Here is a 21,065-nt window from a genome sequence, read left to right as displayed (position 1 = left end):
TGCTCATGTCTATTTCCCCAACATTGTCAACCTTGAACTCTGTCCCTGAGGTGGATGGACTCCTGACATGTCCTTGTGGTAAATATTTCCTGGGTATAAATGATGCTACTAGGCTTGGTGTCCTGGATGTCTCATCTGCCCTGTTTTAGAACACTCCTAGAGGGCACCAGTCTCTCTGCAAAGTCTTCTTTATTCCAATTTCATGGGTCATTTGGTACTCACCTAAGACCTAGAGATCTTAGAGTTGGAATGGACCCTAACAGAGTGCCCTGTGCAGCCCCTTTCCACAGGGAGGTCAGTCCTCTGGAGGACAGGCTGAGGAACTCAGTGAGCAAAAAGGACTAGAACCCAGAAGTTTGCTTCCTAGGATTATCTTTGCTCTCACCTCATTGTCTCTTATAATAAAGGCAAAACAGACTGAATACCCTCTCTTATTTGTTTGTTTGCTTTGAAAACTAGTGGAGAGGTCAGGCACTGTGGCTCATGCCTGCAGTGCCAGCTACTAAGGTGGCGGAGGCAGGAGGATTGCTTGAGGCCAGGAGTTCAAGGCTAAAGTGCACTATGATTGTACCTGTGAATAGCCACTGCGTGCTAGCTTGGGCAACACAGCGAGATCCTGTCTTTAAAAAAAAAAAAAAAAAACTGGGGAGAAGAGTTATATATTACCCAGAAATGGTGACGGACACTGGAGCTGGAGCTATCAAGGTGAGGTTGGTGCATCTTTTTGTCTCTTTGCTTACAGACCTTCCTAGGATTAGATACTGTCTGCTTCTGAGGGAAGAGTGGGCTGGGTGCAGAGAGAACTAAGAGTTGTAGAATGTATGCCTGCCCCTCAGTCTTTATCACAACCCTCTGGAGAGGTCAATTGCTCCTGTCTTACAGATGAGGGAACAGGCTTAGAAAGGTTAAGTGACTTCCCTAAGGTAATAAAACTAATAAGAGGTAGGTCTATATTTTAGGATTCTAAGAACTCATGACTAAGGAAGACCCCTGTGAAGGCAGGGAGAATGTATTCCCCAGAGCCAACTTTTACTCTTGGAAGAGCTGTGGCTGGGAATGATGTGGAACCTGAGCCAAGACAGAGCAGCTAGCCTAGGACAGGTTGAGGACAGATCCAGGGAGTGAGGATCAGGCCTGCCAGGGCTACATGCCACCATGGATTCCTCCCTCTGGAAAAGAAAGTTATGCAAGTTGGCTTCCTGCTCCTCCTACCCCTCATTCCTCTGTTCCATCCTAGCTTGGGGGCCCATGTCCACTAGCCTTCCTGGGAGGCCTCCCCCCAAACCAAGGTCCTTGCTTTGTCTCTGTTTAATAGGTATGGGAGAGGCTTATGTGACTAAAGAGGACATCTCAGAGCTTGGTCAAGATAGGTGTGTGAGAGTAAACTCAATCATTATGTGAATGTGGTTGTTGGCTGAACACAGAGCATAAACCTAGAAGATTTGTGGGAGCAAGGAGGGAAAGTGCCTTTTGCGAGAGGTCTCCAAGGAGAATATGAGATTAGTTGAGGTTCAGTGAGTTCCTTTGTTGCTGACTCAAGAAGCATATTTGAAGGGATAAGCCCTCTCACTTAGAGCAGAAGCATCCCAGCCTTGTTGCCATAGTGACAGTGCTCAAACAGAGGCTTAAAAAACAGAAAACACCATGTCAGAGGGATTCCTTTGGAGCTATGATGCCCCAGTAGAGGTCCCAGCTATTGTGTGCTATGGAGGAGAGGGGCAGGGAATTTGAATAGTTCCCCTTCCTTCCTGTTTCTTGCTGTGGGGCTTTTGTTTTGGTCTTTCTCTCTGGACTGATATGGCCTTTGGAAAGGGATGTGTCTCTGCAGAAGGAACCAGTCTTCTTTTAAACCTATGTCAGAAGTTGGAGGCATCTCCCTTTTTCAGGCCCTTTTCTTTCTTGGTTATGCTGGCTGTTAACTTGCCATTCCGGAATGTAGTGGAGTTTTCTGTAAAGCCAGCCACCTTACCCCTATTCCTATTAGAACATGAATCTGTTTGCAGCAAGCTACATATATAGTCAGTCCCTTGTCCTGCTCCCTAGGTTGGATGCTCTTAAGCCTGGATGTTCATTCTTATCTCATAGAGGAAGGATGAAAGGGCCCTTACAACCAGACAGACTTGTGAGATGTGGTCACTAGTCACTTGGCTTATCTGGCCTCTTTAAACTGTACCCCAATTTGCAAGGACATATTAAAATATATGATTATTTCTCCTAATCTGTCTGATTTCATTGTTTCCAGTATTTTTGACATCTGGTCTTCTGCATCTCTGCTTTGACAACATGGTTTAGACTTTGGTTTGCTTTGACCCATGGACTGGTGAGACTTGAGCTATTGAATTACTGATAGCGGAGTTGTGAGGGGTGGGTTGATTCTGTTACTCCTTCTGTTTCCAGGTTCCTGCCAGATAAGCTGTATTCCACACTATCGGAAGATCATACCTTAAGCCTCAGCAAGCCCTCTGTCTTAAATATCAGAGTGTGTGGGTTCTGTACCTTGTCAGATCCAACATGGTGTCTGTCCCAGCAGCACACTGGGAGCCAGCCAAATCTGGATTAGACATAGTCTTGCCTTAGGGCACTTGCAGTCTAGTGATAGAAGTGACGCTAGAAATGTAAGCACCTCAAAGGAGAGATCTTTGTCTCTTTTGCTTTGTTCATTAATGTATCCCCTATGCTTAGAACAGTGACTGCTATGTAAGTATTTAATACAAATGTGTTGCATAAATGGACACAGTGTCTATGAACAATGTCAAAAGAGAAGTACAAATAAATAAGGCAGTTTCAGAGAGATAAGATATTGGCAGAGGAAATGAACAGACAAGTTGATCTTGTTTTTTGTTATTGACTATATGATTCTTTGGAATTTGTTGAAACTTGCATTATAGCCTTTCGAGTTTAATTTTTGAAAATATTTTCTATGTGTTTGAAAAGAGTAATGCATATTTTGTAATTATCAGGCATAGGGTTCTATATATGTCTATTAGATTAAGCTTTTTTGCCTATGGTGACAAATTTGAGAGTTTTTACACAAATAGTTGTGAGATTGGATTAAATTGAGCAGAATTGGCCTGATTCTGAGCTGTTATATTGGAGATAGTTACTAGAGCCCCATTTCTAAAACTGATGATGCCAGGGATATTCTCTACCTCTTTATCTCACTCCTGTTATTATTATGTAGTGATTCTCTTTCTGATTAATTAAAGTCTATTTTGTCTGATATTAATTTAGTTATTCCAACTCTTTTATGGTTAGTTTTTGCCTAACTTATTTTTTCATTTATTATTTTCAATGCCTTTGTGTTTTCTAGGTTCATCTTATGAATAGTATATAGGTGGAATATATAGCTACAGATATAGATAGATATTGTATATAATATTGTATAATAATGTCTGTCTTTTAATGGGTGAATTTGGTCCATTTATCTTTATTGTGATTTCTGATAAAGTTGGAGTTGGAGAGACATGAGTGTACCTGGATGGATGAATTGCTGATGGCCATGATGGGAGATAATCCACCACAACAGTATACCAGAAGATACCTAATAAATGTTAGTTCTCTTTTTTAACCCCTGTCTCTAGTCTCTTCCTAGTGGATATTTGGATGATTTAAGTAGATTTTTTCTGATTAGCTCCTTGGGTACAAATGTTGTATCTTTCTGACACTCTCAGCCTCTCTAAACCCTAGCATTCTGACCTTGTAGGTGGTGTATAAAAGAACTGGATTGATTGTAGGGGGTTAAAGAGGGAGTGGGTGGAAAGGAAATTGTGGCAGGAGGTGTTGATGACTCATTGAAAACATATGAGTGGAAAGAAAGGCTAGAAATAGGATGGTAGCTAGAAAAGGGAGTAGGTCTCATTGTTGGTATTTTTAAGAGAGGATGTCTGAAGACAGAAAAAAAGGAACTGACAGCAAATGAGTGGTTGAAGGTATTAATGAAGCAAAGACTAAGCTATCACTTATCAGCTTCTTTAGAGTGAGAAGCAGGGAGAAAGGGATATACAGAAAAATATTTTTACATGGTATTCCATAGAAATATACATCTCTACTAAATTATTAGTTTAAACTATGTAAAGATAGGCAATATGATTTTTAAAATATAGATTAATCTCATACTTCCTTACCAAGCTCTTAATAAACATTAGTTAGGCCAACTGGATTTTCTGTCTCTACTATTTTATAACACTAGGAAGAACTTTTAATTCATCAAGTCTATATTCCCATCTAAGATAGGAGACCTTTTATAGCATCCTTCACAGATAGTTGTCCAGGACCTTTTGAACACTTGTGGTTTTAAGAATCTACCACCTGAAATATGAAGCTGCTGCCTTTGTCCAGAGGTCCAGTAGTATGAAGCTCCTCTTTTATTCAGTAGAAATCTGCCTATATGTAACAAGCTCTTTCTGGAACAGCATATCATGAATATAATTTCATTATATGTTTGAAGTCTCCACCATATATCTGTTTCTTTGTACTCCATCTTCTAACATTACCTGAGACCTGTCTCGTAAGAGGACTTCTGGATCCCCAAGAAACTTTTGCCTTTTTAAAACAAGGAATTCCAGTTTTTTGCATTCAGACTAAAGAAGTCGCCCAGAACCATGAATGAAAATGGAATTTTGTCTGATTTTTAAATATCTAATAAAATGATTATATAGTTTTTTTCTTTGTTACTAAGTTGGTACTGTAAATTACACTGATTTTCAGTTGTTGAACCAGCCTTACATTTTCAGGATAAACCACACAGAATAATAATATATTTTTTTCAAAATATATTGCTGAATTTGATTTACCAATATTTTATTGAGGATGTTTGTGTTTATATTCATGAATAATACTGGTCCATGGTTTTCTTTTTTTATAATGTCTTTATCTTATTTTCATACCAAGTAATGTTGGTCTCATAAAATTTCTTTAATTGAGGTTCTCTATTTCTTCTTGTGGGAATTTTGGTAGTTTGTGTCTTTCAATGAATTTTTGTATTTTATCTAAATTGTCAAGTTTTTATATTATGACATAGATTTGTTTTATACATACATAGAGAGACTTGTTCTATATATATAGATTCATATATATATACATAAAATGTCTGTAGGATTTGTAGTAATGTTCTCTATTTTGTTCCTGAGATTTATTTTTGTACCATCTTTCTTTTTTTCCTGATCAGCCTGACTACAGGCTTACCAATTTTATTGATCTTTCCAAAAACCAAACTTTTGGCTTCATTGATTTTCTTTATTTCTTTTCATTGTTATTGATTTCTGCTTTTATCTCTATTATTTCCTTCTTTCTGAGAAATTTGGTTTTCATTTGTTCTTTTTCTAGTTTATCCTAAAGTAGAAGCTTAGATCACTGAGTTAATTCTTTCCTTCTTTACTAATATAAGCACTTAATGCTACACATTTTCTTCTGACCTTTTCCTGCATCCCCCCAAATTTGACATATTGTGCCTTTTTATGTCCATTCCATTTGAAATATTTTCAAATATTCATTGTGACTTCTTTTTTGAACTGTGAGTTATTTGGAAATGTGTTGTTTAATCTGCAAGCATTTTAGGAATTTGTTAGATACCTTCCTGTTACTAAGTTTTAGTTTAATTTCATAACGATCAGAGAATATTTCTATGTGGTTTCACTTCTTTTAATTTGATTCAGGTTTGTTTAGTAGCCCAGAATATGGTCTATCTTGATAAATTTTTCAAATGCATTTGAAAACAATGTGTATTTTGCATTTGTTGGGTTGAGTGTCAATTCAGTCAAGTTGGTTGATAGTGGTGTTCACCTTTCTAAATCCTTACTTATTTTCTGTGTACTTGTTTTATCAATTACTGAGAGAGGAGTGTTGAAATCTCTAACTACAACTGCGGATTTTCCTAGTTCTCCTTTCAGGCCTAAGACTTTTTGGATAATGTATTTTGGAACCCTGTGTTAGATGTGTACACATTTAGGAGTGTTACATTTCGTTAGTGAATTGATCCTTTTATCTTTATGAAATTACTCTCTTTATCCCTGGTAATATTCCTTTTCCTGAAATCTACTTTGTCTGATATTAATATAGCCATTTCAGTTTTCTTTTGATTAGTGCTTACATTTATATCTTTTTCCATTGTTTTATTTTTAACCCATTTCTCTCTTTATATTCAAGGTGAGCTTTTTTTGTGGATAGCATATAATTGGGTATTACTTTTTTATACAATCTAACAATCTTTAATTCATGTAGTTAGGCCATTTATAATTAATGCAATTATTGATATGATTGGATTAAAACTACCATAAATATTTTTTGTTTCATCTTTTTCTTGTCCCTTTTATCCTCTTTTTCTGCTTGCCTTTGTATTTATTGAGATTTGTTTGTTTGTTTTGTTTTGTTTAATGTGGAGTCTCACTCTGTTGCCCAAGCTGGAGTGCAGTGGCGCGATCTTGCTCACTGCAACCTCCACCTCCCAAGTTCAAGCAATTCTCCTGCCTCATCCTCCCAAGTAGCTGGGACTACAGGCACGTGCCACCATGCCTGACTAATTTTTGTATTTTTAGTAGAGATGGGGTTTCACCATGTTGGCCAGGCTGGTCTCAAACTCCTGACCTCAGTTGATCTGCCTGCCTCAGCCTCCCAAAGTGCTGGGATTACAGGCATGAGCCACCACATCCAGCTGAGAATTTTTATTATTTCATTTTATCTCCACTATTGGCTTATTATTATAGTTCTTTTTAAAAATGTAATGTGTGCTCTAGTGTTTACAACATATATCTTTCATCTCACAGTCTACCTTCCAATTATATCACTTCATGTATAGTATAAAAACCTTAGAATATTATACTCCAAGTTCTTCCTTCTCAACTCTTGTGCTGTTGTTGTTATGCATTTTTCTTTTACATACCCTATAAACCCATAGTGCATTACTACTATTTTTACTTTAAAAAGTCAATTATCTTTTAGAGCAATTAAACATTTTTTAAAATGTCTTTTATATTTACCTTCATTTTAACCATTTCTGGAGATCTTAGTTTATTTGTTTGGATTCAAATTCTCTCTGACATATCCCTTCTGCCTGAAGAAGTTTCTTTACTAGTTCTCATTGTGCAAGTTTGTTAATAATGCATTCTCTCAGCTTTTCATTTAGTTTCCAAAGTCTGTATTTTTCTTTTATTTTTGAGAAATATTTTCAGGAGTATGGAATTCGGGATTGACAGGGTTCTTTCTTTCAGTACCTTTAAGATTTCCTTTGTTGTTTTTCTGGTTTGCACTTTTTCAGATGAGAAGTATGCTTTCATGTATTCCCTCACCCTATCTGCCTTTAAGATTGTTTCTTTCCCTTTGATTTTCAGCCGCTTGAAGATTATATGCCTAGGTGTGTTGGGTTGTTTTCATTTGTATTTATACTGCTTGGAGTTCTCTGAGATTTTTGGATTTGTAGTTTGATGTCTTTCATTATTTTTGGAAAATGCTTAATTATTATGTAAGTATTTCTTCTGACTCATCCTCTATTTCTTCTCTTTCTGAGATTCCAATTATATGCACATTAGACCATTTGATATTATTCCATAGCTTTTAGATTCTTTGTTTTCTTTTATCCCCCTATTCTTTTATTTCTTCGTGTTTTAGTTTGGATAATTTCTGTTGACTCATCTTCAAAATCACTGATGTTGTTTCCCCAGTTGTGTTGAGTGTGCTTGTGAGCCTGTTGAAGGCATCCTTAATCCATGGAAACAGAAAGTAGACTATTGGTTGCCTAGGGTTGGGAAACCTTAGGGTAGGTTATGGGAAGCGACTGTGAATAGATATGGCATTTCTTTTTATTTTTTTATTTTTTATTTATTTATTTATTTATTTATTTTTTAATTTTTATTATTATACTTTAGGTTTTAGGGTACATGTGCACAATGTGCAGGTTTGTTACATATGTATCCATGTGCCATGTTGATTTCCTGCACCCATTAACTCGTCATTTAGCATTAGGTATATCTCCTAATGCTGTCCCTCCCCCCTCCCCCAACCCCACAACAGTCCCCAGAGTGTGATGTTCCCCTTCCTGTGTCCGTGAGTTCTCATTGTTCAATTCCCACCTATGAGTGAGAACATGCAGTGTTTGGTTTTTTGTCCTTGCGATAGTTTACTGAGAATGATGTTTTCCAGTTTCATCCATGTCCCTGCAAAGGACTGAACTCATCATTTTTTATGGCTGCATAGATATGGCATTTCTTTTACAGGTGATGCAAGTGCACTAAATTCATTGAGGTGATGGCTGCACAACTCTTTGACTATACTTAGAAAGCATTGATTTGAAGACTTTAAATTGTATGGTATATGAATTATATCTCAATAGAGTATATATATTATTTATACATATACATATATATAGAGAGAGAGAGAGAGAGAGAAACAACTTCATGTTTTATGTTCAAAGGCTACATTGATAAAACTCTGGTAGGAATCAAGAAGGAGCAAGACATCTTACTGATGGTGCTGAAGGGTGTATAGAACAAAAATAACTCGGAAGGAAATGTAACAGGCTGGGCACAGTGGCTCACACCTGTAATCCCAGCACTTTGGGAGGCCAAGGTGGGTGGATCGGTCAGGAGTTTGAGACCAGCCTGACCAACATGGTAAAACCCTGTCTCTACTAAAAGTACAAAATTAGCCAGGCATGGTGGTACATGCCTGTAACCCAGCTACTCAGGAGGCTGAGGCAGGAGAATTACTTGAACCCAGGAGGTAGAGGTTGCAGTGAGCTGAGATCACACTATTGCACTCCAGCCTGGGCAACAAGAGCGAAACTGCATCTCAAAAAAATAAAAAGAAATGTTACTATAACTGAAGCTGGTGGAAGGATAGGAATTATTATTTTGTCCCGTGTTACATACTTGATTCTAAGTGTTGGAAAATGACTCTGTTAAGTAGTAAGTGTTCTTAATTAGTCCATGTCTTTATCTTTCCATGTGTTTTGTAATTTATAGTTATTAGCCTTATAAATTTTTAAAGTTCCAAGTCATCCTGATGCTTTGAGTGCTACCTAGTGGTCAAACTCCTCTCTACTGTGTGTCCTTGGACACCCGACCCACCAGGTACTAGTGTTATCTGGTAGTGATACTGTTGAATTTTAATGATCTGGCTGACAGTTTCCATATTACCTCCTTCTGTTATAAAACAAAATACAAGTAGGCCTGTGGAGAGTTCTCCAAACTGAGAATTTTAGGACAGCTTTCCTACAGGAGGTTCACTAAGAAATCCACAAACATCATGTGGCAGCCTAGCAGGTGCTCCTTATCTGCAGGAAAGATACCCATGCCCTGGAGTGTTGTATGTTTCCAGACACTCAGAACACTTCTAAGTGTTTCTTGATGTTTCTGGTATGGAATAACCCCCAAAATATGTTAAGCAAAATAAAGCAAGGTGTAGAAGAGTGTGTATAATATGTTATTATTTGTATTTAAGAAAAAGTGGGTATAAAAATATACATGTATTTTCAAAACATATCTCTAGAAGATGCTGATTACAAGGCTGATTCTGGAAGAGAAGTTGGTGCTGGATACCTAGGAGCTGGGTACCTAGAAGCAGGTGTGGGTGAAAGACATTTCACTATATACTTCTATATCTTTTCAGTTGAAGGGGCAAGGGAAAACTTCTCCTTTGCCTTCTGAAGGTTCACTAAACATCAAATGACAAAAGGTGGATTAATAGTAGAAAAGGCACATAAATTTATTTGATCATAGTTTTCCATGACATGGGAGCCTTCAGAATGAAGACACAAGGATACAAAGGAAACCGTTCATTTTTATGCTTAGGTTCAATAAACTGTGGACAACTGTGTAAAAATATGATTGGACAAAAAGGGTATAATCTAATGCTAATAGACTGAGTAGGGAAACTCAGCAAGGCCTTTCTGTTTGTATTCCTGCTTTCTGTGCAGCATTTCTTCCTTCTGATGGGGCAAGACTCTCTCTGGAATGGGGCTCTTATGACCTACAGTCAAACAAGGTAGGTCAGATAATTTCTTTATGGCCAGTTTTTACACAGAAAGGCCAGGAGGAGAAGTTAGAGTAATATTTTTAGGTTTCATGGCTGGCTTTAAGGAAAAGGGGTTCTGGTTTCTATAACCTGCCTTGGGGAAGAGGGATTCTAGTGTCCTTGGAGGAGAATGAGTAGCCAGAGACAGGAGGGAAGGAGAAGGTCAGAGAGAAACTTTTGCTTCTGAGGCTGCTTCTGAAGCCTTCATTTTGGGGTATTGTTTTCTGAGCCCCAAAACAATTTCAAACCATATAACTGTATTTGCTATTTAAACAGGAATACAAGTTAAATTAAAACAAAATCTTCCTAGGATGGTTAATCAAACTTGAAGCTCAGATTGGCCCTTGATAATTTATTCTTTGTCCTTATTTCTCATCCCTGGGGTCTTCTGTCTTCAGGTCTTCCACCCCTGATCAGTTGCCTGCCACAGACATATTGAAATATTCCCCTCCATCTCTGAGCCTAATAGAAACTCTACACAGGGATGAAGCAGGATTTCTAAAATCTCTCTTGTGACTGATTGCCATATTGAACCTCAGGCTTTCTAGACCAGTGGTTCTCAACCTTGAGCCTGCATCAGAGTCACCTGGAGGACTTGTCAATACGCAGGTTTCTCAGCCCCACACCCAGAGTTTCTGATTCAGCAGGTCTGGGGTAGGACCCAATAATCTGCATTTCTGACAAGTTCCCAGGTGATGCTAATTAGGGACCACACTTTGAGAAACACTGCTCTATTCTAAAATAGTTTCTCCTATGATGGATTGATGTGTAGTTTTTGTGTTCCAGTTGTGTCTTCATTTAGACATATAAAGAAAAGGAGAGCTATGTTCCTTTCCATGGGCGTGCTTATAGTGCACCATTGCCCAGCTCTCTGTGCAGCCAACAATGCCTTTCAGGCTCATTATGCCTCATAAGACAATATGCACTTTACCACCAGCAGAGCTGACACATCAGAAACCTGGCATCCTCCTTCATCTCTACTTCCTAGAGCAGACATTCTTGTAGTCACTGCCGTCAACTCCCTGTAAAGACTTAATTGGTATTTTAGAGGAGGCACTAGAAGAGTCATGCTAATTACTGATTTCCCTTCCAGTGTTTCTCTCCAGGGGTGCTATTAGCATTTTAGGCAAGACAAAATGCTTTATAATGCTCTTTATAATGAGCATTCTATTTAATCTAGGACATTCAGCTCCTTTCCCTTGTTCTCAAGTCGTTATGACAGTCAATAATCCCACTGCACATCCCAATGCTCCCTCAATCCCCCTAACACTTAACCCCCGTGCAACCTGCCTGTACCACCTTTACCCACCTGCATCCCCACCTCCAGGATGGGTGATGAGGACAACTCAACTTTCCATTGAGAACCACCAAGACCTTTATTAAATTACCTGTCCAGACCTTTGCTTTAGATCCCTGCAAAAATCCCAAGGCATATTTTATTATTTTCCTTTTTATCAAACGTTGATATTAAAAAGTTACCAAACTCTGGCTGGGCACAGTAGCTCACGCCTGTAATCCCAGCACTTTGGGAGGCTGAGGCATGTGGATCGCTTGAGGTCAGGAGTTCAAGACCAGCCTAGCCAATATGGTGAAACCCCATCTCTACTAAAAAAACAAAAATTAGCAGGACATGGTGGAGTGCACCTGTAGTCCCAACTACTTGGGAGGCTGAGGCACAAGAATCACTTGAACATGGGAGGCAGAGGTTGCAGCGAGCTGAGATTGCGCCACTGCACACCTGAGCCTGGGCGACAGAGCGAGACCCTGTCTCTAAAAAACAACAAACAAACAAACAAACAAAAACCAGTAATGAAATGCTGAATGTTTCCTTTTGAAAACGCTGTTAGTAGAATTGTCCATTGTGTTGTTCAGTGCTCTCTCTGGAGAGAGACCTTTTGGAGATTAGCACTGGAGGGCCCTGTTACCTGATGAAGTGGCTTCGTGTCCTCATCTGACAAGTAGAACTGTGTGACCTGTCCTGTTTCCTTTTTTGCCACGAGCATCAGGGAACTCAGGGATCGATGTAATGCTTGATAGGGTTGCAAAATTAGCTTAGAAAATCATTTTGCCTATATTATCAGCTTTTATATAGTTTTAATTTTTAAATAATTAACAGCTTTATTTTTTGTTTTCTTGTGAGTGGCTTCTAATTATTTGAGAAGCAGGAGAGTATTAAGTGTCTGTGGTGCAGGTGAGTTGTGAAATAATAGCCAGATGTGGCCTAATCAGCTGGGCAAAAGAATGGGAATGACAGAGCACCAGGGGCCTCCCATGTGCATGGGGCAGGGTAGTGAACTGAGGATAGGAAGAGCAGCAGGTTTGGAGGCTCCTCTGGCTGGTAGAAAGTGGAAGGGGGCTGGTGAGAATGAAGGGCCAAGTGTGCTCACTGGAGATGGGGTTGAGGTTAAGGAACTAAGAAGCGATAGGTAGCCCTAAACCCTTACCAGAGATGGATATACATTGAGGGGGGTGGCAGCAGATGTCCTGAGCTTGACCTTTCTCTTCAAGGTCAAGAGAAGTCCTGCTTGGATTGCCTGGATTAGTTTATGAGACGTGAGGAAACCATTCCTTATAGAAACACCTGTTCTGCTTTAGCTCTCATTTGGTCCTGTGGCCAAACAGATTACAGGGAGCAACTGGGTGCAGACAAGGCTGGCATTCCTGAAATGAACTTTCTGCTGACACTTCCTGTCCAGGTGGAAAAGAGCATCTGGCTGTGGGACTGTAATGGGTGGGAATTCCACCTCATCCTGCCCCTTCTTTGAGAGCCGGGTCTCTCCCATTTCCTTTTCAAAGTGTCCCTCAAAGTGTCAGGGGAAGCCACAACCCTAAACTCAAGATTTCCACCCTCTCTGTCTCCTTTGTGATTTATTAAGGGATTGTGTAAGGACTTTTTCAGTCTGGAACTCCTGCTGAATGCTGTCTTAGTCTATCTGTGCTGCTATGACAAAATACCTGAGGCTGGGTGATTTACAAATAGTAGAAATTTTTTCCTCACAGTTCTGGAAAATGGAAGTCCAAGATCAAGACACCAGCAGATTTGGTGTCTTGTTTGGGCTGTTTTCTGCTTCCAAGATGGTGCCAAGTTGCTTCGTCCTCACGTGGCAGAAGGCAGAAGAGCAAAAAAGGGCTTCAGCAGTTCACTCTAGCCCCTTTATAAGGTTGCTGATCCTATTCTCGAGGGCTCTGCCCTCCTGACTTAATCACCTCCTAAAGGTCCTACCTCTTAATACTGTTGCATCAGGGATTAAGATTCAACATAAATTTTGGGAGGGAACAGAAGACATTCAAAAACAGCAAATGCCATTGTGAGGGCTTGATTTCCTTTGGATTTTCAAACTGTCCTTTTCAAATTAACACACCATCTGGAAGAGTAGCTTATGGAGGGCTCTGAAATAAGTTATTTGTCCCTCTGAGGAAATGGAATTGCTACTTACTGTAGGTATTTGTTTCTGTCTTAAGAAGTGAGATTTGCCCTCAGAGGAAAACAAAATTTCTGAAGGGAGGAGAAGGGGGAACTTCAGGAGCCTGGGCCAGGCTGAGTCGGGGGGTCCCGTGTTCTGACTTGTGTGGTGCTGGGGGAACAGAGCATATCGGCCCAGCCCTGGGACAGTGAAGGTAGGAGAGACACTCCTCTAGAAGCACAGTTCTCTCCCAGGGTGTCGGTGTTTTTTTTCCTGCCCTGTCAGCCCTTTATTCCCCTGGCCATGTCACCAAAGCCAGATCCCTGATAGCCAGGAGCCAGCTCCCTCCAGAAGGCCCCAACAGCCACCTACCTGCACTGCCTTTCACCTGCAGGAAGGCAGCTCCCATGGCCTTCCTCCCTCACCCCTACCAGGGCCTCTCCCTAGACCGTGCAACCTACCCTGAGTACCACCCTCATGGTTCCGCGTCTGTCCTCTGTGGGGGAGGAAACTACCTCGTTCTGGTTCTCCTTGTAACTATTGTTCCCGAACTCTAAATGTATAACCCTCCCACAAGGTAATAAAAGCCACCCATCGTCACTGTTGGGACGCTTCCCTATTTCTACATAGCCTGTCCCAGAGTGATGTACTCCTCCCAGCCGCTCCCACATCCCTTTTGCGTGTCTGTCTCTGATTTGGCTTTCCTTTCCTCCTTCCCACCCACCCAGGTGGCTCCCGGCTGCCTCTGCTGCAGTTCAGAGCAACTTCAGGAGCTTCCCAGCTGAGAGCTTCAGGCCGCCTTCCCTGTCCCACTGGCCCAGTTGCCACAACAAACAACAGAGAAGACGGTGGTGAGTGAGCAGAGTTTACATTATGCTGTTGACCATTCCTCCTCAGTCCACCCTGGGGAGGCTGCAGAGATGGGAGCTGTGTATCTTTCTAGGTGCCCAGAAGAGACTGCTGCCCCCAAGGTGAGATGGCACCTGGCCAGCTGCCCAGGCAGGTAGGAGTGAAGGCAGTATGCTGTAGCATTGTCTGTTGATCTTGGCTTAGCTGGTCAGAATTCTTGAACTGGCGAAGGTGGTGGGAATCATCATTGGAACTAGCCAGGAAACAAGATTAAGGGCCTGCGGGTGCCCTGGCTGCTGCTAGAAACTGTTCACACTGCACGCTGTGGTACTCCATCCTTCCAAGCTGGCTGAAAACTTTCTCCTCCTGCTGCTCCAGGAGGCTGCTCTGACTAACTCTGGTTTTTATTTCTCCATTGACTCCATGGTTCCTTGGCAAGCAGGCATTGTTGGGAATGGAACACAGGTGGAACTTTGTGTTACCTGGACCCATAACCATAGCTAGTTCTGTGGGACTGAGCAGCTTCCAGAGCACTGTCCACAACCTGGTCACCTGCACTCTGTTTGGTGAGAAATCCTGTGTGACAATAGGTGTAGAGTGAGCTTGTTTAACAAAGACAGTGCCTTCTTTGGGCAGCTATACAATAGTAAATATTTTAAATAATATTCCAAAATGTAGGTGATCGTTTGGGATTTCATATGTGTAATTTGGGGCTTAGGGTGTTTCCATCGCTTTCTGCAGCTTTAGCAGTGAGGAAGGTGGTTTCCCGCTGCTACCCTTGATGCCCTCCTTAGGGTCTAACTACTATAGTACTTCAGGGGTCCTCAGCTAACATCAGCCTGGGGTGAGGGTGTCAGTTAACTCTCAGTGCAGAGGAGGCTGGCAGGGCCAAAACCAAAACCAGTGAAACAAAGAAAGTGAGAAGGTTGGTGGGTGGTGGACATGGGGAGGCATGAATTAATAACAGGAAGTGTGGTCTGTGATTTCAAAAAAATAATACTGATTATTTCCCCCATGGTGCTAAACCTGCTTTGAACTATGACCCCATCATTGACTTGAGGGAACAGCTTCTTAGACTACTTTAAAAGACATATCGAAGTATGTAGGGCCTGCTCTTTTGTTAAGGAAATAAATCCCATAACATTAAAGGAATTTTTTAAAAAGTGACTATGAGGTTTGACTCTAAAATGGCTGATAAAGGGAAAAGCAGTGTCCTACTACTGCCTGAAAGAAAACACAGCACATGTGGCTCAGATGGGGGCTTTATTTTAGGATTTGTGGGAGGCTGGACCAAAGCGAACACTGAACATATAAGCAAGGCGTCCTTTAAAGGAAAGCCTTAAGGCTTTTCACACTGTGAAGCACCATAGGTAGAAGATCAAAGGATGCACAAAATAATACAAGTCCCTTTATTTTAAAGGCACATCTGCCTGGCCAAAAGTCAGGATGAAAGTAGTGCCTCTGGTACTGGTGAGCGGGCTGTGCCAGAAGCCCTCTTTGTTTAGTCACCTACTTTATGCTGTGACAGGGACATTTGCAATGAGGAAAAGAAGTAAATAAAAACAAGATAAAACTTCAGTTTTAAAGCCTAGGGGCACATAGGGGTGGAGCCAAGATGGCCGAATAGGAACAGCTCCGGTCTCCAGCTCCCAGCCCCAGCGACACAGAAGACGGGTGATTTCTGCATTTCTGCTTGAGGTACTGGTTACATCTCACTAGGGAGTGCCTAACAGTGGGCGCAGGACAGTTGGTGAAGCGCACTGTGCGCGAGCCGAAGCAGGGCGAGGCATTGACTCACTCGGGAAGCGCAAGGGGTCAGGGAGTTCCCTTTCCTAGTCAAAGAAAGGGGAAGCAGACGGCACCTGGAGTATCGGGTCAGTCCCATCCTAATACTGCGCTTTTCCAACGGGCCTGGAAAATGGCACACTAGGAGATTGTGTCCCGCACCTGGCTCGGAGGGTCCTATGCCCACGGAGTCTCGCTAATTGCTAGCACAGCAGTCTGAGATCAAGCTGCGAGGCGGCAGCGAGGCTGGGGGAGGGGCGCCCGCCATTGCCCAGGCTTGCTTAGGTAAACAAAGCAGCCAGGAAGCTCGAACTGGGTGGAGCCCACCACAGCTCAAGGAGGCCTGCCTGCCTCTGTAGGCTCCACCTCTGGGGGCAGGGCACAGACAAACAAAAACTCTGCAAGAACTTCCACGGACTTAAATGTCCCTGTCTGACTGACAGCTTTGAAGAGAGTAGTGGTTCTCCCAGCACGCAGCTGGAGATCTGAGAACGGTCAGACTGCCTCCTAAAGTGGGTCCCTCACCCCTGAGCAGCCTAACTGGGAGGCACCCCCCAGTAGGGACAGACTGACACCTCATTCAACCCGGTACTTCTCTGAGACAAAACTTTCAGAGGAACTATCAGACAGCTGAATTTGTGGTCTCACGAAAATCCGCTGTTCTGCAGCCACCGCTGCTGACACCCAGCCAAACAGGGTCTGGAGTGCACCTCTAGTAAACTCCAACAGACCTGCAGCTGAGGGTCCTGTCTGGTAGAAGGAAAACTAACAAACAGAAAGGACATCCACACCAAAAACCCATCTGTACATCACCATCATCAAAGACAAAAAGTAGATAAAACCACAAAGATGGGGAAAAAACAGACCAAAAAAACTGGAAACTCTAAAAAACAGAGCACCTCTCCTCCTCCAAAGGAACGCAGTTCCTCACCAGCAATGGAACAAAGCTGGATGGAGGATGACTTTGATGAGTTGAGAGAAGAAGGCTTCAGACGATCAAACTACTCTGAGCTACGAGAGGAAATTCAAAACAACAGCAAAGAAGTTAAAAACTTTGAAAAAAAATTAGAAGAATGGATAACTAGAATAACCAATGGAGAGAAGGGCTTCAAGGAGCCGATGGAGCTGAAAGCCAAGTTTCGAGAACTACGCGAAGATTGCAGAAGCCTCAGTAGCAGATGCGATCAACTGGAAGAAAGGGTATCGCTGATGGAAGATGAAATGAATGAAATGAAGAGAGAAGGGAAGTTTAGAGAAAAAAGGATAAAAAGAAATGAACAAAGCCTCCAAGAAATTTGGGACTATGTGAAAAGACCAAACCTACGTCTGATTGGTGTACCTGAAAATGATGGGGAGAATGGAACCAAGTTGGAAAACACTCTGCAAGATATTATCCAGGAGAACTTCCCCAATCTAGCAAGGCAGGCCAGCATTCAGATTCAGGAAATACAGAGAACGCCACAAAGATACTCCTCGAGAAGGGCAACTCCAAGACACATTATTGTCAGATTCACCAAAGTTGAAATGAAAGAAAAAATGTTAAGGGCAGCCAGAGAGAAAGGTCGGGTTACCCACAAAGGGAAGCCCATCAGACTAACAGCTGATCTCTCAGCAGAAACTCTACAAGCCAGAAGAGAGTGGGGGCCAATATTCAACATTCTTAAAGAAAAGAATTTTCAACCCAGAATCTCCTATCCTGCCAAATTAAGCTTCATAAGTGAAGGAGAAATAAAACACTTTACAGACAAGCAAACACTGAGTGATTTTGTCACCACCAGGCCTGCCCTAAAAGAGCTCCTGAAGGAAGCACTAAACATGGAAAGGAACAACCGGTACCAGCCACTGCAAAAACATGCCAAATTGTAAAGACCATCGAGACTAGGAAGAAACTATAGCAACTAACGAGCAAAATAACCAACTAACATCATAATGACAGGATCAGATTCACACATAACAATATTAACGTTAAATGTAAATGGGCTAAATGCTCCAATCAAAAGACACAGACTGGCAAACTGGATAAGGAGTCAGGACCCATCAGTGTGCTGTATCCAGGAAACCCATCTCACGTGCAGAGACACACATAGACTCAAAATAAAGGGATGGAGGAAGATCTATCAAGCAACTGGAAAACAAAAAAAGGCAGGGGTTGCAATCCTAGTCTCTGATAAAATAGACTTTAAACCAACAAAGATCAAAAGAGACAAAGAAGGCCATTACATAATGGTAAAGGGATCAATTCACAAGAAGAGCTAACTATCCTAAATATATATGCACCCAACACAGGAGCACCCAGATTCATAAAGCAAGTCCTGAGTGACCTACTAAGGGACTTAAACTCCCACACAATAATAATGGGAGATTTTAACACCCCACTGTCAGCATTAGACAGATCAACGAGACAGAAAGTTAACAAGGATATCCAGGAATTGAACTCAGCTCTACATAAAGTGGACCTAATAGACATCTACAGAACTCTCCACCCCAAGTCAACAGAATATACATTTTTTTCAGCACCACACCACACCTATTCCAAAATTGACCACATAGTTGGAAGTAAAGCTCTCCTCAGCAAATGTAAAAGAACAGAAATTATAACAAACTGTCTCTCAGACCACAGTGCAATCAAACTAGAACTCAGGATTAAGAATCTCACTCAAAACCGCTCTACTACATGGAAACTGAACAACCTGCTCCTGAATGACTATTGGGTACATAATGAAATGAAGGCAGAAATAAAGATGTTCTTTGAAACCAACGAGAACAAAGACACAACATACCAGAATCTCTGGGACACATTCAAAGCAGTGTGTAGAGGGAAATTTATAGCACTAAATGCCCACAAGAGAAAGCAGGAAAGATCCAAAATTGACTCCCTAACATCACAATTAAAAGAACTAGAAAAGCAAGAGCAAACACATTCAAAAGCTAGCAGAAGGCTAGAAATAACTAAAATCAGAGCAGAACTGAAGGAAATAGAGACACAAAAAACCTTCAAAAAATTAATGAATCCAGGAGCTGGTTTTTTGAAAAGATCAACAAAATTGATGGACCGCTAGCAAGACTAATAAAGAAGAAAAGAGAGAAGAATCAAATAGATGCAATAAAAAACGAAAAAGGGGATATCACCACGGATCCCACAGAAATACAATCTACCATCAGAGAATACTACAAACACCTCTATGCAAATAAACTAGAAAATCTAGAAGAAATGGATAAATTCCTCGACAAATACACCCTCCCAAGACTAAACCAGGAAGAAGTTGAATCTCTGAATAGACCAATAACAGGTTCTGAAATTGTGGCAATAATCAATAGCTTACCAACCAAAAAGAGTCCAGGACCTGATGGATTCACAGCCGAATTCTACCAGAGGTACAAGGAGGAACTGGTACCATCCTTCTGAAACTATTCCAATCGATAGAAAAAGAGGGAATCCTCCCTAACACATTTTATGAAGCCAGCATCGTCCTGATACCAAAACCTGGCAGAGACATAACCAAAAAAGAGAATTTCAGACCAATATCCTTGATGAACATTGATGCAAAAATCCTCAATAAAATACTGGCAAACCGAATCCAGCAGCACATCAAAAAGCTTATCCACCATGATCAAGTGGGCTTCATCCCTGGGATGCAAGGCTGGTTCAACATACGCAAATCAATAAATGTCATCCAGCATATAAACAGAACCAAAGACAAAAACCACATGATTATCTCAATAGATGCAGAAAAGGCCTTTGACAAAATTCAACAACCCTTCATGCTAAAAACTCTCAATAAATTAGGTATTGATGGGACGTATCTCAAAATAATAAGAGCTATCTACGACAAACCCACAGCCAATATCATACTGAATGGGCAAAACTGGAAGCATTCCCTCTGAAAACTGGCACAAGACAGGGATGCCCTCTCTCACCGCTCCTGTTCAACATAGTGCTGGAATTTCTGGCCAGAGCAATCAGGCAGGAGAAGGAAATAAAAGGTATTCAATTAGGAAAAGAGGAAGTCAAATTGTCCCTGTTTGCAGATGACATGATTGTATATCTAGAAAACCCCATTGTCTCAGCCCAAAATCTCCTTAAGCTGATTAGCAACTTCAGCGAAGTCTCAGGATACAAAATTAATGTACAAAAATCACAAGCATTCTTGTACACCAATAACAGACAAACAGAGAGCCAAATCATGAGTGAACTCCCATTCACAATTGCTTCAAAGAGAATAAAATACCTAGGAATCCAACTTACAAGGGATGTGAAGGACCTCTTCAAGGAGAACTACAAACCACTGCTCAATGAAATAAAAGAGGATACAAACAAATGGAAGAACATTCCATGCTCATGGGTTGGAAGAATCAATATCGTGAAAATGGCCATACTGCCCAAGGTAATTTATAGATTCAATGCCATCCCCATCAAGCTACCAATGACTTTCTTCACAGAATTGGAAAAAACTACTTTAAAGTTCATATGGAACCAAAAAAGAGCCCGCATCGCCAAGTCAATCCTAAGCCAAAAGAACAAAGCTGGAGGCATCACGCTACCTGACTTTAAACTATACTACAAGGCTACAGTAACCAAAACAGCATGGTACTGGTACCACAACAGAGACATAGATCAATGGAACAGAACAGAGCCCTCAGAAATGATGCCGCATAGCTACAACTATCTGATCTTTGACAAACCTGACAAAAACAAGAAATGGGGAAAGGATTCCCTATTTAATAAATGGTGCTGGGAAAACTGGCTAGCCATATGTAGAAAGCTGCAACTGGATCCCTTCCTTACACCTTATACAAAAATTAATTCAAGATGGATTAAAGACTTATATGTTAGACCTAAAACCATTAAAATCCTACAAGAAAACCTAGGCAATACCATTCAGGACATAGGCGTGGGCAAGGACTTCATGTCTAAAACACCAAAAGCAATGGCAACAAAAGCCAAAATCGACAAATGGGATCTCATTAAACTAAAGAGCTTCTGCACAGCAAAAGAAACTATCATCAGAATGAACAGGCAAC

The 21,065-nt window shown here is 41.2% G+C and overlaps 1 protein-coding gene across 3 annotated transcripts in view; it reads left to right on the top strand.

Annotated features, from left to right (window-relative positions):
• MYLK (myosin light chain kinase) overlaps positions 1 to 21,065 on the top strand; it is a 285,888-nt gene that overhangs the window by 38,258 nt on the left and 226,565 nt on the right. For 2 of the 3 annotated variants that reach the window (XM_030802237.1, XM_030802239.1), the window contains exon 1: positions 14,145 to 14,260. The gene's annotated coding sequence lies outside the window, so the exon portion shown is untranslated. Of the gene's footprint in view, positions 1 to 14,137; positions 14,261 to 21,065 lie in introns of those variants that run through there. The other variant, XM_030802243.1, reaches the window with a different exon arrangement.

This window comes from Nomascus leucogenys, chromosome 21 (assembly GCF_006542625.1).
Source record: "Nomascus leucogenys isolate Asia chromosome 21, Asia_NLE_v1, whole genome shotgun sequence".
Classification (NCBI taxonomy): Eukaryota; Metazoa; Chordata; class Mammalia; order Primates; family Hylobatidae; genus Nomascus; species Nomascus leucogenys.
The sequence above is the reverse complement of the archived record's forward strand: the minus strand, read 5'-3'. Positions and strand labels throughout refer to the sequence as shown.